A 17162-nucleotide genomic window follows, 5' to 3' on the forward strand; every position below is an offset into this window, starting at 1 on the left:
CACGTTGGGGCTCCCTGCATGGACTCTGCTTCTGCCTCTGCCTGTGTCTCTGCCTCTCTCTCTCTTTCTCTCTTTCTCTGTATCTCTCATGAATAAATAAATAAATTCTTTTAAAAATGTAATACATATCAACTGAGGTAACTAACCCCAACCCCAGAAAAGCAATCATGAAACAAAAAAATATCAGGGCACCTGGGTGGCTCAGTCAGTCAAGTATCTGCCTTAGGCTCAGGTCACAATATTAGGGACCTGGGATTGAGCACCATGTCAGGCTCCCTGCTCAGCTCACTCTCCCTTTGTCCCTCCCTCGCTCCTGTGCTCTCTCACTATAATATACAAATAAGGGATCCCTGGGTGGCGCAGTGGTTTAGCGCCTGCCTTTAGCCCAGGGCGCGATCCTGGAGACCCGGGATCGAATCCCACGTCGGGCTCCCGGTGCATGGAGCCTGCTTCTGAGCCTGCTTCTCCCTCTGCCTGTGTCTCTGCCTCTCTCTCTCTCTCTCTCTCTGTGTGACTATCATAAATAAATTATAAAAAAATTAATATACAAATAAAATATTTTAAAAATACTGATACAAGACAATACTCCAAATGGAATTAAATAGACACAAATGGAAAGGTGGTGACAAAAAAATACCTTGGATCAGAAATTCAAAAGGGAAAAACAGAAATAAACAAAATACAGGAAGAAATTAAAAGAAGTGATTGGGAATGCCTGGGTGGCTCAGCGGTCTGTCTTTGGCTTGGGGCGTGATCCCGGGATTCTGGGATCAAGTCCTGCATTGGGCTCCCTGCATGGAGCCTGCTTCTCCCTCTGCCTATGTCTCTGCCCCTCCCTCTGTCTCTCATGAATAAATAAATAAAATCTTAAAAAAAAGAGGTGATTGAACTCAGGAAAAAAAAAGGAAGAAAAAACAAAGTCATTTTACAATTGAAGAATAAATTACGGGATGCCTGGGTGGCTCAGTGGTTTAGCACCTGCCTTTGGGTCAGGGCGTGATCCCCGGGACTCTGGGCTTCCTACATGGGGCCTGCTTCTTCCTCTGCCTGTGTCTACCTCTCTCTCCCTCCCTCCCTCTCTCTCTCATTCTCTCTCTCTGTGTGTCTCTCATGAATAAACAAATAAAATCTTAAAAAAAAAGAAGAAATTACAAGTGCCCAAGTGAGAACAGGCCTTAGTAAAATGTAATAAGGGGGCATTGAAAATATTAAGGGAGCAGGAAAACAAACAATACAATGAAAATGTGATAGGAAAGTAAGATGAGGAAGAGAAGATAATGGAACAGAAGCCAAGCAAAGAAGGAATGATATTATTGCAGTCCCAGTGAAATGATGATCAATAGGACAAATTATAATCCAAGAAAATCTTCCAGAAATAGAAAAAGACCTTTGTCTACCTATCCACTAAAAATGCACAATCAAGGACTCCTGGGTCGCTCAGTCAGTTGAGCATCTACCTTCAGTTCAGGTCATGATCCCTGGGTCCCTGAATTGAGCCCCTCATCCGGCTCCCTGATCAGTGGGGATTCTGCTTCTCTCTCTCCTTCTGCCCTCTGACCCCTCCTCCCTGCTTGCACGGCACGCTCGCACTCTCTCTCATGCTCACTCTCAATAAATAAGTGAAATCCAAAAAATAAAATAAAATGCACCATCAACTGCAAGATACAGTCTTTCGTCTATTAGATTTCAAAGATAAAGTTAAAACTGTAAAGACCTCCAGGCAAAAAGATCAAGTACTATGTAAAGGCGAGAGAACTGGACTGGTATCAGACATTCAGAAACAATATAATCAAAACAAAACAAAACAAAAAACAATATCTAAAGCAGGGCAAAAATGGAACAGCATTTATAAACAATCAATGAAGCATGAACCAAGGATTTTATATCCGACAAAGCTGCCTTCTAGTATCAAGGCTATTAACACACACATACTTTTCAACATACAACAGCTTAGGGAATTCTGTACCCATGAGCCCTTTTTGAGGAATCTACTAGAACAAGTGCTGGCAAATTATTCTCCGGGACCACATCCAACCTCTCCCATTTTTGTATGGGGACTGAGCTAAGAACTGTTTGTTTGTTTTGCATTTTCAAATAGCTAAAAGAAAACCAAAAGAGTAACAATATTTCACAACCTGTGAAAATTATTTTTCCCTTTCTTTTACCTGTGAAAACTATAATCAAGTCAAATTTCAGTGTTTACAGATACAGTTTTATGGGAACACAGCTACACTCCTTTGTTTACTGTCTATAGTAGCTTTCAGGCTACAGTAACAGAGCTGAGTAGTGTGGCAGAGACCATATGATGCACAAAACCTAATAATACTCATTATCTGGCCTGCTAGAGAAAAAGTTTGCCAACTGCTGTCCTTGGAAGATAAGCTTCCTCCAACCAAGAGACACCTATGAATAACTTTGGCAAAATGACTGACGGTAGAGCATTTTGGTATATAGATAAGTGGATGGAAGGACAGATGATATAAAGAACAAAACAAATTTGGGACAAAGAGTGAAAGACTCATGTATAAATGTACGTTTTGACAAAGCAAAAAGCAAAAGCAATGCAACCAATAAATGGGATAAAGGAAAATGAAAGAGCAAAACAGAGTAGGGAATAGGTGAAAGTTACGATACTAATAAAAAAAATTACAAACCAGACCCTAAACAATAAAAAGAGACTATGAGTATTTAAAAACATATAAATAGGGGATCCCTGGGTGGTGCAACGGTTTGGCGCCTGCCTTTGGCCCAGGGCGCGATCCTGGAGACCCGGGATCGAATCCCACATCGGGCTCCCGGTGCATGGAGCCTGCTTCTCCCTCTGCCTGTGTCTCTGCCTCTCTCTCTCTCTCTCTCTCTGTGACTATCATAAAAAACATAAATACCTGAGTGCCTGGCTGTCTCAGTCAGAAGAGCATGCAACTCTTGATCTAAGGGTCTTGAGTTCAAGCCCAATATTGGTGAAATGATGTGAAATGATGATCAATCATCATTGATCTCAATGATGGGACCAATATTGGGTATCCCAATATTCACGTCCCAATATTGGGTATTGAATATTGATTTATTGAAATCACTTAAAAAAACTTTTTTGAAATAAAAGGTATAAATACTAAGATAACCACTAAAACAAATATGCAAACTCTCCTACTACATACCTAAAATACATGTGTATGCTAAAGAGCAAATGATACACATCTTATAAACATAGCAAATAAAATATACATAATTTAAAATATTGACAAAATGTAAAATAAACATGTATACCAAAAAAATAAATGGAAATGGGCTTTCCTTGATTAGTAAAAGCAAACAATTTTCAATTTCACACACAGCAAAACCCAAACCTCGTTTAAAAGACTTTATTCATTCGTGAGAGAGAGAGAGAGAGAGAGAGAGAGAGAGAAAGCCAGGCAGAGACATAGGCAGAGGAAAAAAGCAGGCTCCATGCAGGGAGCCCAATGTGGGACTCAATCCTGGGACCCCAGGATCACGTGCTGAGCCGAAAGGAGATGCTTAACCACTGAACCACCCAGGCATCCCCCAATTCTCTTGTATATAAGAGACACACACCTCCAACAGTGATTCAAAAATGCTAAATTATAAAGGACAGGTCATGGGGCACCTGAGTGGCTCAGTCGATTAAAAGTCAGCCTTGGGCTCAGGTCATGGTCCTGGGTCCTGGGTCTCCCTGCTCAGTGGGGAGTCTGCTTTTCCCTCTATCCCTACCTCTTTCCCTCCCCCTTCTCATGGTCGCTTGCTCTCTCTCTCAAAAAAATAAATAAAATCTTTTTTTCACAAGATTTTACTTATTCATGAGATACACAGGGAGAGAGAGGCAGAGACACAGGCAGAGAAAGAAGTAGGCCCCATGCAGGGCACCCAATGTGGGGACTCAATCCTGGGACTCCAGGATCACACCTTGGGCCGAAGGCAGGCGCTCAACCACTGAGCTACCCAGGCGTCCCAAATAAATAACATCCCAAATAAATAATATCTTAAAAAAAAAGAATAAAGGATGGGACAAAGGCATACTGGATGAATGGAAACAGGAATAATGGAAATAGAAAAATGGAAACAGAAAAAGAGCAGATACCCTGGTATCAGCAAAGTAAAATTTAAGTCTCAAAGCAAATAGTCAAGACAAAAGGACAATTTTGTATTAAAGGCCACTATGCAGAATGATCATACAACATTTAAGAATATTTATTACCTCAGTAGCACATCGGTTAAGCATCTGACTTCTGATTTTAGCTCAGGTCATGATCTCAGCATTTGGAGATAGTGCCGGGTGTTGGGCTACTCTCTCTCCCCTTCAGCCCCTCCCCCTTCCCACTCTCTCTCTAAAAATATATTTTTTTAAGATTTTATTTATTCATGAGAGACACAGAGAGGCAGAGACATAGGCAGAGGGAGACGCAGGCTCCCTGGGGGGAGCCTGATGTGGGACTCAATCTTAGAATCCCGGGATCACACACTGAGCTGAAGGAAAATGCTTAACTGCTGAGCCACCCAGGCGTCCCCCAAAATAATTAATAATAATAAAAGAGTATTTATTACCAAATAATAATGCCAACATCTTTAATGAAGTAAAAAACTACAGAAGTTGTGATTCTGGTGCGGAGCGGTGGTGGGCATAGCTAGCGGGTCGGGCGCCGAGAGGGGGTGCAGCTCGGTTCCCCCCCATACCCCTCCCCCTCAGGCGCGAGCCCCACCCCTCCACTGGCCAGGCCAGCCCGGCCGAACTATCCCCTGTTGCGTGAGCCTGGGGCACCCCGGGCGCCCCCAGCAGACCCCCCCCCATCACGGGCAGCCAGAGCTCCAAGGCTCCCCGGGGCTACGTGACCCCCGAGGAGGCAGCAGGTACTTCGCCTGCTAAGGCCAACGGACAGGAGAATGGCCACATGAAAAGCAATGGAGACTTATCCCCCAAAGGTGAAGAGGAGTCGCCCCCCCAGGAACGAAACAGAGGAGGCAGCCGGGGCCATTGGCGATGCCATAGAGCCAGCACCCCCTAGCCAGGGCGCTGAGGTCAAGGGGGATGCCCCCGCCAAGGAGACCCCCAAGAAGAAGAAGAAATTCTCTTTCAAGAAGCCTTTCAAATTGAGTGGTCTGTCCTTCAAGAGAAATCGGAAGGAGGGTGGGGGTGATTCCTCTGCCTCCTCACCCACAGAGGAAGAGCAGGAGCAGGGTGAGATCGGAGCCTGCAGCGAGGAAGGCACAGCCCAGGTAGGGAAGGCTGCCGCCACCCCTGAGAGCCAGGAGCCCCAGGCCAAGGGGGCAGAGGCTAGTGCTGCCTCCAAGGGAGGAGACACAGAAGAAGAGGCAGAGCTCCAGGCTGCAGAGCTGTCCATTCCCTCGAGGCCGGAGAGTGGCCCTACACCTGCCGGCGAGCAGAATGAGTAGCTGGGTGGGGGCAGGTGGGTGATCTCTAAGCTGTAAAAACTGTGCTGTCCTTGTGGAGGTCACTCCCTGGACCTGGTGCCCTGGCTGCCATCCTGTGGCCCAGAAAGGAAGGGGCTGTTGCCCCCTCCCAGCCACATTCCCTCTCCTTTTCCCTCCTGTGGATTCTCCCATCATCCATCTGGCCTTCCTCTTAAGGCCAGCTGAAGATGGTCCCTTGCAGTTTCCCGAGTTAGGTTAGTGATGTGAAATATGCTCCTGCCCCTGGCCCTACCTCTCCTGCCCCTACCCCTGCAGAAGGCAATTGCTGGTTTTCTTCCCCAGTTCTTTTCCAAGTAAGTTTTGTTTACTCCCCAAATCCCTGAGCCAGATGTGGGGTGCCTACACTCCCAACCCCGAGTGTCCAGCCTTCCCCTCTGTTGAGTTTTTAGTCTCTTGTGCTGTGCCTAGTGGCACCTGGGCTAGGGAGGACACTGCCCCTGTCCAGGTTTTTATAAATGTCTTACTCAAGTTCAAACCTCCAGCTTGTGAATAGACTGTGTCGCTTTTTTGACTTGGTAAGCAAGTATTAGGCTTTGGGGTGGGGGGGGAGGTCTGTAATGTGAAACAACTTTTTGTTGTCTTTTTCCCCCCTCCCATTGTTGTAAATAACTTTTAATGGCCAAACCCCAGATTTGTACTTTTTTTTTCCTCTGCTAAAACCATTCTCTTCCACCTAGTTTTACTGTAACATTTGGAAAAGGAATAAATGTCGTCCCTTTAGTAATGCAAAAAAAAAAACAAAACAAAAACAAAAACAAAAAAGCAAAAACTACAGAAGTTGCAAGGAGACAGGAACAGAAACACAGTAAGAATATTCTGCTCACTACAAATCAAATCAAGTGGACAAAAAAATAAGAAAAAAGAACACCTGAACAGCATAAGCAACACGGTAGAACTTATGAATATATGTAAAGCTCTAAACTCATCACACAGAACATTACTTTTCAATTCTGCATGGCATATTCACAAAAACTGATCATAGATTAAGTTGCAAGGAAACAACAAATTTCACAAAAAAAAATATTACAAACAACCCTCTCTGATCACGAAGCAGTTAAACTGGAAATTACGAATAAAAACAAAATATATTCCTATTTGTCACGTAAAGAAAATTGTATTTGCGGGGCACCTGGGTGGCTCAGTGGTTCAGCATCTGCCTTTGGCTCAGGGCATGATCCTGGGGGTCCTGGGATCGAGTCCTGCATCGGGATCCCCAGAGGGAGCCTGCTTCTCCCTCTGCCTATGTCTCTGCTTCTCTCTCTGTGTCTCTCACGAATACATAAAATCTTTTAAAAGAAATTATTTTCAAAGAAAAAGCTTACAATTTTTTTAAAAAGCAATCACTTCTACAGCAAGGCATTTCCTTTAAAATTAGTATCTGGGGGCAGCCCGGGTGGCTCAGCGGTTTAGCGCCGCCTTCGGTCCAGGGCGTGATCCTGGAGACCCGGGATGGAGTCCCACATCCTGCTCCCTACATGGAGCCTGCTTCTCCCTCTGCCTGTGTCTCTGCCTCTCTCTCTCTCTGTGTTTCTCATGAATGAATAAATAAAATCTTTTTTAAAAAGTAAAATAAAATTAGTATGTGTGATATATATATTTTAATATATATATCTATTTATTTAAAGGCTTTATTAATGTAATCATTCATAAGAGACACAAGAGACATAGAGGGAAAAATAGGTTCCCTGCTGGGAGCCTGATGCAGGACTCAATTTCCAAACCAGGATCATGCCCTGAGCCGAAGGCAGATGCTCAATTGCTGAGATGCTCAATCTTTTAAAAGAAATCATTTTCAAAGAAAAAGTTTAAAAATTTTTAAAAAAGCAATCACTTCTATAGCAAGGCATTTCCTCCTTTAAAATTAGTATCCGTGCTATATATATATATGGTATATATTTATCAAATATACATATTCAATATACATATATATATTTAAAAGCTTTATTAATGTATTTATTCAGGAGACCTACAGGAGACATAGAGGGAGAAGCAGCTTCCCTGCTGGGAGCCCGATGCAGGACTGGATCCCCGAACCAGGATCATGCCCAGAGCCGAAGGCAGACGCTCAATCGCTGAGATGCTCAATCTTTTAAAAGAAATCATTTTCAAAGAAAAAGTTTAAAAATTTAAAAAAAAACAATCACTTCTATAGCAAGGCATTTCCTCCTTTAAAATTAGTATCTGTAATATATATATATCTAAATACATGATATATATTTATCAAATATACATATTCAATATACATATATATATTTAAAAGCTTTACTAATATATTTTCAGGAGACATACAGGAGACATAAAGGGAGAAGCAGCTTCCCTGCTGGGAGCCCAATGCGGGACTGGATTCCTAAACCAGGATCACGCCCTGAGCCGAAGGCAGACGCTCAATTGCTGAGATGCTCAATCTTTTAAAGAAATCATTTTCAAAGAAAAAGTTTAAAAAAAAAAAAAAAAGCAATCACTTCTATAGCTAGGCATTTCCTCCTTTAAAATTAGTATCTGGGGGCAGCCCGGGTGGCTCAGCGGTTTAGTGCCGCCTTCCGCCCAGGGCGTGATCCTGGGGTCGAGTCTCACGTCATGCTCCCTGCATGGAGCCTGCTTCTCCCTCTGCCTATGTCTCTGCCTCTCTCTGTGTGTCTCATGAATAAATAAGTAAAATCTTTTTTAAAAAAAAAAGAAGCGGTTATTTAAAAAAAATAAAATTCGTATGTGATATATATATTTATATAGCATACATTTATTAAACACATATATTTAATATATATATTTAAAGGCTTTATTAACGTATTTATTCATGAGAGACACAGGAGACATAGAGAGAGAAGCAGCTTCCCTGCTGGGAGCCCAATGCAGGACTCGATCCCCGAACCAGGATCACGCCCTGAGCCGAAGGCAGACGCTCAATCGCTGAGATGCTCAATCTTTTAAAATAAATCATTTTCAAAGAAAAGTTTTTTTAAAAAAACCAATTACTTCTATAGCAAGGCATTTCCTCCTTTAAAATTAGTATCTGTGATAGTTATATCTAAATATAGGATATATATTTATCAAATATACATATTTAATATATATATACACTTAAAGGTTTTATTAATGAGACACACAGGAGACATAGAGGGAGAAGCAGGCTCCATGCAGGGAGCCCGATGCAGGACTCGATCCCCGAACCAGGATCATGCCCTGAGCCGAAGGCAGACGCTCAATCGCTGAGCCACGCAGGCGTCCTTATTTTCTGTGATATTAAGAAGAAAAATATCTCAAGATTTTCGGGTTTTAATTTCTCTATATGGTTCAGTCTACTTAAAACCTCCCCTATGTTTCATTCTCCCTTACAATATTTCATACATTATTAAAATACCTGTTTTTAGGCCTTGTCCAAATATCTACAAACAATTCCTTTCTGTTCCTTTCAAGTTCTTTATTTTTGCTATTTTGAACTTTTGTTACTTAAGCGAATACTCCACAATACGAACTCAAATTTTAAGACTGTTTTAGGAAACTCTTTGAAATTTAGAAATTACATGGTTCACGCTTTTAACAAAACCCGGGCCCTTGAAGAGCTTAATTCTTGAGGTGGGAAGCCAGGGGAGGAGAGGGAAAAAGAACAGAATCGTCGTCGTTTCTAGAGAAAGGGGTACTGAGTTCTAGAGGGCTGTCGAGCTCCATTTTGACCGACACATCGAAACAACACGAAAGTAAAACCAACCGGCAAAATGAAGGTAAAAACGAAAGGAACAGCAATTGCTCGTCAAACAACGCAGCAGACTTAGGAAGAACAAAAAGCTTCTTTGCTCCTCACATTTTTTACTTACCCAAAGGAACTTCTCCCCATTCGTAGCCAGGAACGCCCGAGCTCCCTCGGCGCCAACGGTCCCACCATGCGGGCCAACGGTCTCCCGAGGAGGATCGCCTCAGGAGGACTAACCACAGCCGGCTTTGTACTTCCCAGTTCAAAGGATGGTCCCGCCCACTTCCGCCCGTTGCGTCGGGTCACGTGACCGGGTCCTCGCCAATCAACTGTGGAGGCATGAGGTTCACTTCCGGGTGGGGCCCCACGCCCTCCCCCATCTTGAGGCTCCAGGAGGGCTTATTTTGTTTCGAAGTTAGGGAATATAGTCTACCGGTTCTCTCGGCCTGCTGGGCTGAAAGAGAATGAGCGGGCCCCTAAAATTCACGAGATGCCATGTAACAGTTTCCTTCGCGTGCAGTGCAGAGGCAAGTGCGGATTCTGAGGGCCAGGAGGCTTGCAGAGCCTCGTGAGCCTGAGAGGTCTGAGTGCACGGAACTGGGAAATGCGCCATAAATCGCTATCACCTCCCTGCTAAATGCACCTTAGAGTGGTTTTGAAGATGCAGTGAGGCCTGTGCCTGGCACATATTGTTACAGAAGTGGTTACTATTTTTCCTTGTTTTGAAGACATTCTCTCCACCTTGAAGACATTTACAAGCTGTGTTATTCAAGGACAATCCTATTGCTTCGTCAAGCTTCCTTTCTCATATGAAAATGGAGAAAGCCCGTTTAACAAATGTTCCCTAATACATACCAAATATATATATGTATATATATATATGTATCTTTAGATCCAATTACCCCCTAATATATACCAAAAACCATCTAGGTTCAGAGGACAGAAAATTGAACAAGATCTGTAAGGTCCCCCCTTTCATGATACTTGTATTCTAGTATGGAGCAAGGTTATAAACCTAAAAACAGAATTACGGAGAATAAAATAATATATGATGTGCCTAGTATTGGACAAAGAACAGCTCATTGTTGAATTTTCTATACAATCATTTAGGGAATGGTGGGAATTTGGGTCAGCCCCACCCAAAGCTCATGAACTGATAGGGGAAGGGTGGTCCCTTAAAGTAAAATTCAAGGGTCCAAAATATACTGAATTGCAGAATGGTCCCCAAGTTCCTGCCCCTGATCCACACACACGCTCTATAATGATCTCCCCTTAAGTATGGGCAGAGCCTGTGAATATGATGTGACATCGCTCCTGGGATTATGTTATATGGCAAAGATGAAAGGATTTTTCAGAAGTAAGTAAGGTCCCTAATCTGTCCATAATAGTCACTCAAAAGGGAGAATATGCTGGGTGGGCCTGACCTAATCAAGTGAGCCCTTTTATAAAGGAGCGAGGCCTTCCTTAAAATCAGAACCTCTGAACCGTAGAGATGCTTTCTTCTGGCCTTGGAGAAACTAACCAGCAGGTTATGAAGTGCCTATGGAGAGGGGAAAGCACTAGGAGCCAAGGTCCTCTGTCCTACTCCTGCAAGGAAGCAAATTCTGCTAGCCTAAATGAGTTTGGAAAAGGACCCCAGGCTTTAGATTAGCAGATAGCCTAGTCAACACACATGACTGCGGCCTTATGAACCTCTGAGCAAAACATGCAGTTCAGACTGCTGACCCATGGAAACTATAAGGTGATAAACATGAATCCCCTTAAGCTGCTAAGTGTGAAATCATTTCCCATGCAAAAATAGAAAATTCAGGATTCTTCTCTTGTTTTGGGCAATCTGAAATATCAAATACGTCCTCCAAGCTCCTTGTATGTCATAGGCGTTCAGGGAGGGGCCTAAAGGAGCTGATATCTAAGGTAGACATGAGAAGTAGTTATCTAGGCAAAGAGGAGTATAAATGTGTCAGGAAGAGAGAAGCTCATCCTCACCTGAGCTATCACAAAATGCTTTTCCAAAACGCTGAGATTTACCACATTGGCAAAAAAGGAAAAGAAAGCCCCCTCCGCCACCACCCCCATCGCCATTACAGCTTCTTTGGCATAACATCCAACTGAGAGTGTCCCAGAGTACATTTCCTTGACCCACCAGCTTTTAGGCTTTTCGCAGAGGGCAATTAAGTAATTCATGAGCAATAGAGGTTTGAAATCAGTCCATTCAGTGGAGAGAGAGAAAGAAAAATTTCTGACACCTGGTTTGGAGACCAAACTAGATGACTTTCCTTTCCTTACGACGAGACCAGCCGACACTTTGAGAGAAACAGCATTTGTTATTTGCTTCTACCCCTAAAGAAGGAAAAAGTTTCATTTTTACAGTTGACATATTCCCTCTGAGTGGGGAAACATTTCATCTCCTCATTTCAGGTTGTGATTTATGAATCTGGAAGTACCTCTGTTGCTTTTTCTTCTTCTTCTTTTTCATTAGAAGGAGAGGGTAGGGAGTGAGCAGAAGCAGAAGGAGAGAGAGAATCCTAATCAGGCTCCATGCCCACAACCCTGAGACCACAACCTGAGCCAAAATCAAAAGTCAGATACCTAACCAACTAAGCCACCCATGCCCCACTGTAGCCTATTTTTTAAAGTATATTTATTATTATTGAGGTATAGTTCACATACTGTTAAATTTACCATTTAATGTGTCCAATTCGGTGGTATTCAGTATATTTACTATGTCATATAACCATCATCACTGTCTAATTCTAGAACTTCCTGCCTACCACCCAGCCTCCCCAAGAAAACCTATACCAGTTAGCAGTCAATCCCAATTTTAATCCCTCCTCCCTACTTTCTCCATTACCTGGCAACCATTATTAACCTTACTGTCTATATGGATTTGCCTATTCTAGATATTTCATGAAAATGAAATTAATACGTATTTTTTTGTTTCTGACTTATTTCACTTAGCATAATGTTTTCAATAATGCTGAATAATAATGCATTCTGCAGATCTACCTTTTTTTTTTTATCCTTTCACCCATTGATGGACATCTGTGATGTTTCCACTTTTGTTAGCTATCATGGATCTCAGTGTCCTGGAATGGAGCTCTGCATGGGGCCTCCTGCTCAGCAGGGAGGCTGCTTCTCCCTCTCTCCCCTGACCCTTTCCCCTATTCACCTCCACTCTTTATCTCAAAATAAGATTTTATGTATTTTTTGAGAGAGAGAGCATGGGAAAGCACAGGGAGCGGGGGCAGGAGCAGAGGGGGAGGGAGAGAGAATCTCCAGCAGACTGCATGCTGAGCTCAGAGGCCAACTGAGGGGCAGTCCTACAACTCTGGGATCATGACCTGAGCTGAAGCTGATGTTTAACCGAATGAGCCACCCAAGTGCCCCATGGTTTCAGACTCTTTTTTTTTTAGATTTTATTTATTTATTCATGAGAGACAGAGAGAGAAAGAGAGAGGCAGAGAGACACAGGCAGAGAGAGAAGCAGGCTCCATGCAGGGAGCCCGATGTAGGACTCGATCCCGGGACTCCAGAATCACACCTTGGGCCAAAGGCAGGCACTAAACCGCTGATCCACCCAGGGACCCCCTGGTTTCAGACTCTTGATTAAGTTTTCATTTCCCCCAACCTGTGGCTGCCTCCAGTGTCAATCTCCTTCCATTCTGCCCCAGAGCACCCGTTCTTCCCATAGTCTCTAGCCAACTTCTTCCTCTTTTACAGCTCATTTTTGCCATATTTCCTTAAAAGATAAACATTAGAGGGCGCCTGGGTGGCTCAGTCGTTTGGGCATCTGCCTTCAGCTCAGGTCATGGTCCCGGAGTCCCAGGGTTGAGCCCCGAGTCGGGCTTGTGGGGAGTCTGCTTCTCCCTCTGCACCTCACCCTGCTCATGCTCTCTCATGTGCATGCGTGTGTACTCTCTCAAATAAATAAATATTTTTTTTAAAAAGATAAACATTAGAATTAAAAGGAGCATTTGAATGTGTTGGGTGTTCACACAAGTTACTATCTGCTTCCCCTGGGACTCTCTAGGCACAGAATGAGGGGAGAGACCATATGTATGTATGGAAAATAGTTAAATTCCATCTTTTCCAAAATATACAGAATTATACATGCTATATGAAGGCAGAGCTCCAGATTGGTCGCCAAGATTCTCCACACACTGGTGGTGCATGCACACTTCCTGTATAACCCAGAGGTTGCGAATATGGTAGATTTCATCCCTGTGATTCACTTCTGTACTATGAACAGTTGATTTTAATAAGGATAGAATCTCTGAGGGGTCTTGACCTAATCACATGAGCCCTTTAAATCTAAAGTTAGAGACAGAGAAGTCAGAGATTTGAAACACAAGACAGATTTGATCTGTTTCTTGCTTAAAGATGGAGATCTCAGTTCAACAAGGACAAGTAATGAAATTCTGTGGACAAGAACACAGCTGGACTTCTGACCTGTAGAACTCTGAGCTAATAGATGTTGTTTTAAGCCTCTGAGTTTCTATATATAGTGATAGAAATACTACATATTAATATACAGTGATAGAAATATACAGTGACAGTGACAGAAATACTAGGCTTTCTTTTTTTAAGGATTTTATTTATTTATTCATGAGGCACACACACACACACATACACATACACACACATACACACAGAGAGGCAGAGACACAGGAAGAGGGAGAAGCAGGCTCCCTGCAGGGAGCCTGATGTGGGACTCGATCCCAGGACTCTGGGATCATGCCCTGAGCCAAAGACAGCTGCTCAACCACTGAGGCACCTAGGTGCCCAGTACTATGCTTTCTCGATGACTGATCTGTGTTTCTATTTTGCCTTTACTGTCAGGGAACTCAGAGTCAAATTTGAGGCACAAATGTTAAAAGTTTTAGAGGTTGTTACAGTCTGTACATCTATTTTCAATGTTTTTCTCTTGGTCATAGCTTCCTGCATTTTTATGTATTTTGCCTGATTTTCCTATTCTTTTTTTAAAAAAGATTTTATTCATCGATTCATGAAAGACAGAGAGAGAGAGGCAGAGACACAGAGGGAGGAGCAGGCTCTATGCAGGGAGCCTGAGGTGGGACTTGATCACGGGTCTCCAGGATCATGCCCCAAGCCAAAGGCAGGCGCTAAACCGCTGAGCCACCCGGGCTGCCCGATTTTCCTATTCTTAATTATATTTAACATTCTCTTTTATGGGGGCTCTTGGGTGGCTCAGTTGGTTAAGCATCTACCTTCAGCTCAGGTCATGATCTTGGGGTCCTGGGATCGAGTCCCATGTCAGGCTTCCTGCTCAGGCGGGAGTCTGCTTCTCTCTCTCTCTTTCCTTCTACCCCTGCCCCCTGCTAGTGCTCTCTCTCTCTCTCTCTCAAATAAATAAAGAAAAATATTTTAAAAACCCATTCACTTTTATGTAATCTTTTTTTAGTCTCATGATAAAAGCAATATGTGCTCATTGTGGAAAATGTGGAAAAAAATACTGTTAGGCCCAAGAAGGAGAAAAAATTAAGCATTAGAATTCTATCAGTTCATCTGGAGAAAACAACTGTTAATGTTTTGATGTGTTGTTTTCAGTCCTTTTCCCTATGCCCATATGTATATTGTTACATAATGAGGTCATGCTGTGTTATTATTCATATTCTTTTGGTAAGCTACCTCTAAACATTTGAGGAATAAACAAGAATAGAAATTAACATGTATTCAGTGGTTTGAGGGCGTTTTTCTTAAAGATTTTGTTTTTAAGGAACCTCCACCCCCAACATGACACTTGGTGTTCACCTATGTCGAGGGTCCCCGAGACCACCCCCGGGTTCACTGGTTTGGTAGGATGACTCACAGGACTCAGCGTATATTCTTACTCACCGGTATGACTTGCTACAGTGAAAAGGTACAAAGCAAAAAACAGCAAAGGGAAAAAGTAGCACAGGCGCCAAGTCTAGAGGAAACCTGACACAAGTTGTCAAGTGTTCCCTCCCAGTGAAGTCACAAAGGATGCATGTCATTCCTCCAGCATTAAATTGTGACAACACATGTAAAGCATGCCTACCAGGGAAGCTAATTAGAGACTCCGTGTTCAAAGTTTGTAACAGGCTATTATTGGAGTCACCCTTTGCCTAGCATGTCCCAGAATTCCAGACTCCCAGAAGGAAAGCAGATGTTCAGCATAAACCATGGTGCTTGTACAAACAGCTTAGGCCCAGCCAATGGTCAAAGCTGCAAGCAGCCCAAACATAGCAGTTTCCAGCTTGCTTACGTGAAACCTTTCCTGCCCATCACCAAAGTACCACATGCTTGTAGTCCTACTGCAGTTATGTGTAATATTCAACGCCCTGGTTACACGTTTTCTCTCACAGAAAGTATATTAGAAGGTGAGTGTCTTAGTTTGAATTACAGCAGAGTGGATAGCTTAAGCAACAAACTATTTCTCACGTTTCTGGAGGCTGGAAAGTCCAAGATCACGGTGATGGCAGACCCAGTGACTAGTAAAGGCCTGCTTCTTGGCCTGCATCTTGTAGTTGGCCATTTTCTTCTTGTCACCTCACATGGTGGAGAACATAGAAAAAGCAAGCTCTGCTCATAAGGGCACTGGTCCGATCATGAAGGCTCTAGCCCTTGTGACCTCCCAAAGGCCCCACTTCCTGCTACCATCACATTGGAGATTAGGAGTTAACCATACGAGGTCTGGGAGGATCCAAACATGTAGTCCATAACGATGGATGAGAATCACCTCTATGTATATATATTTCTTCTCTTTTTTTTTAAGATTTTATTTATTTATGAGAAACACAGAGAGAGGCAGAGACATAGGCAGAGGGAGAAGCAGGCTCCCCCCAGGGAGGATGTGGGACTCGATCTCGAGACTATGGGATCACGCCCTGAACCAAAGGCAAATGCTCAACTGCTGAGCCACCCAGGCATCCCTCTTTTCTTTTTTTGAGATTTTTTTTTTAATTCATGAGAGACACAAAGAGGCAGAGGACACAGGCAGAGGGAGAAGCAGACGTCCTGCGGGGAGTCCAATGTGGGACTGGATTCCAGAACCCTGGGATCACGACCTGAGCCAAAAGGCAGATGCTCAACCACTGAGCCACCCCGGTGCCCCTCTGTATATATTTTTAAAGCCAATCCTGAGCAAATGTCTATGAAAGCTGTCTTTAGGGTAGAGAAGAGCTGGTCATGAAAGACCAATACCATGCAGAAAACTGATCCTTTGTTGTCCCTTCTAGAGAGTCAGGGTCTGGAGGGCTGTCTCTATTTCCCCAAGGTTTCTTTTTGTTTTTCCCAGCCCCGCCAGACCCAAACTTCCTCAGCTGAGGCCAGACCCAGAGCCTTATGATGAGCTCCATGGGTAGGATCAAGAGCTGTCTCACGGAGCCTGGCTCAAAGAGGAGCAGGCCCTCATCTCAGAGGCCCTGTCCCCTTTTACCCAGGCCCATGTTGAGTAGCTTTACCTGAAGTCTCAGAAGCAAAGGACTGCCTTCGTCTCTGCAATTAGATTTGTATGATTTTTCTGGCTCCAAACATCAGCCTCTAGTATCGAAAAATCTTATTTTGGGGAGAGCTGACAGGTACGGACTACACACAGGTGTCCCCCCCACCCCTGGCACAAAAGTTGCTTTTACTTTGGGATTAAGGTGTGCCTCTGGGGAAAAAAGATCAAAAAACAAAAAACAAAAACGTGCTTTTGAAAGAAGAGGGGAGCCACACTAGACAATAGGGTACCTTTGCAAGGGTACCTTGAATCAGTAAAAGCTACCCTTCCTGGGCTTATGCATCCCCAGAGGCACAGAGTTTGGGGACTGTATGGTGCCCTTGGGCAGATTGGCAGAAAAATGCTCTCTCTGGGGGGAGGTAGCTCCATGTGATTGTGCCAAGCTCGGTGAGCAGCACTATGGATGGATTTCAATCACCACTCACTTGCTCTGCTGGGCACCTTTTGTGCTCACACAATTGAGTACAAATAGGTATGCTGGGAAGGTTGGCAGATGTGTGGCATTATCTTCCTTTATCCTCTTATTTCAGAATCCAAAAGCCC

At 43.6% G+C, this 17162-nt stretch overlaps 1 pseudogene; it reads left to right on the forward strand.

Annotated features, from left to right (window-relative positions):
• The window catches only part of LOC112668537 (MARCKS-related protein-like), a 29533-nt pseudogene extending 24095 nt beyond the window's left edge, over positions 1 to 5438 (forward strand).
• The last annotated feature ends 11724 nt before the right edge of the window (positions 5439 to 17162 follow it).

The sequence above is a fragment of the Canis lupus genome, chromosome X (genome assembly GCF_003254725.2).
Source record: "Canis lupus dingo isolate Sandy chromosome X, ASM325472v2, whole genome shotgun sequence".
NCBI lineage: Eukaryota > Metazoa > Chordata > Mammalia > Carnivora > Canidae > Canis > Canis lupus.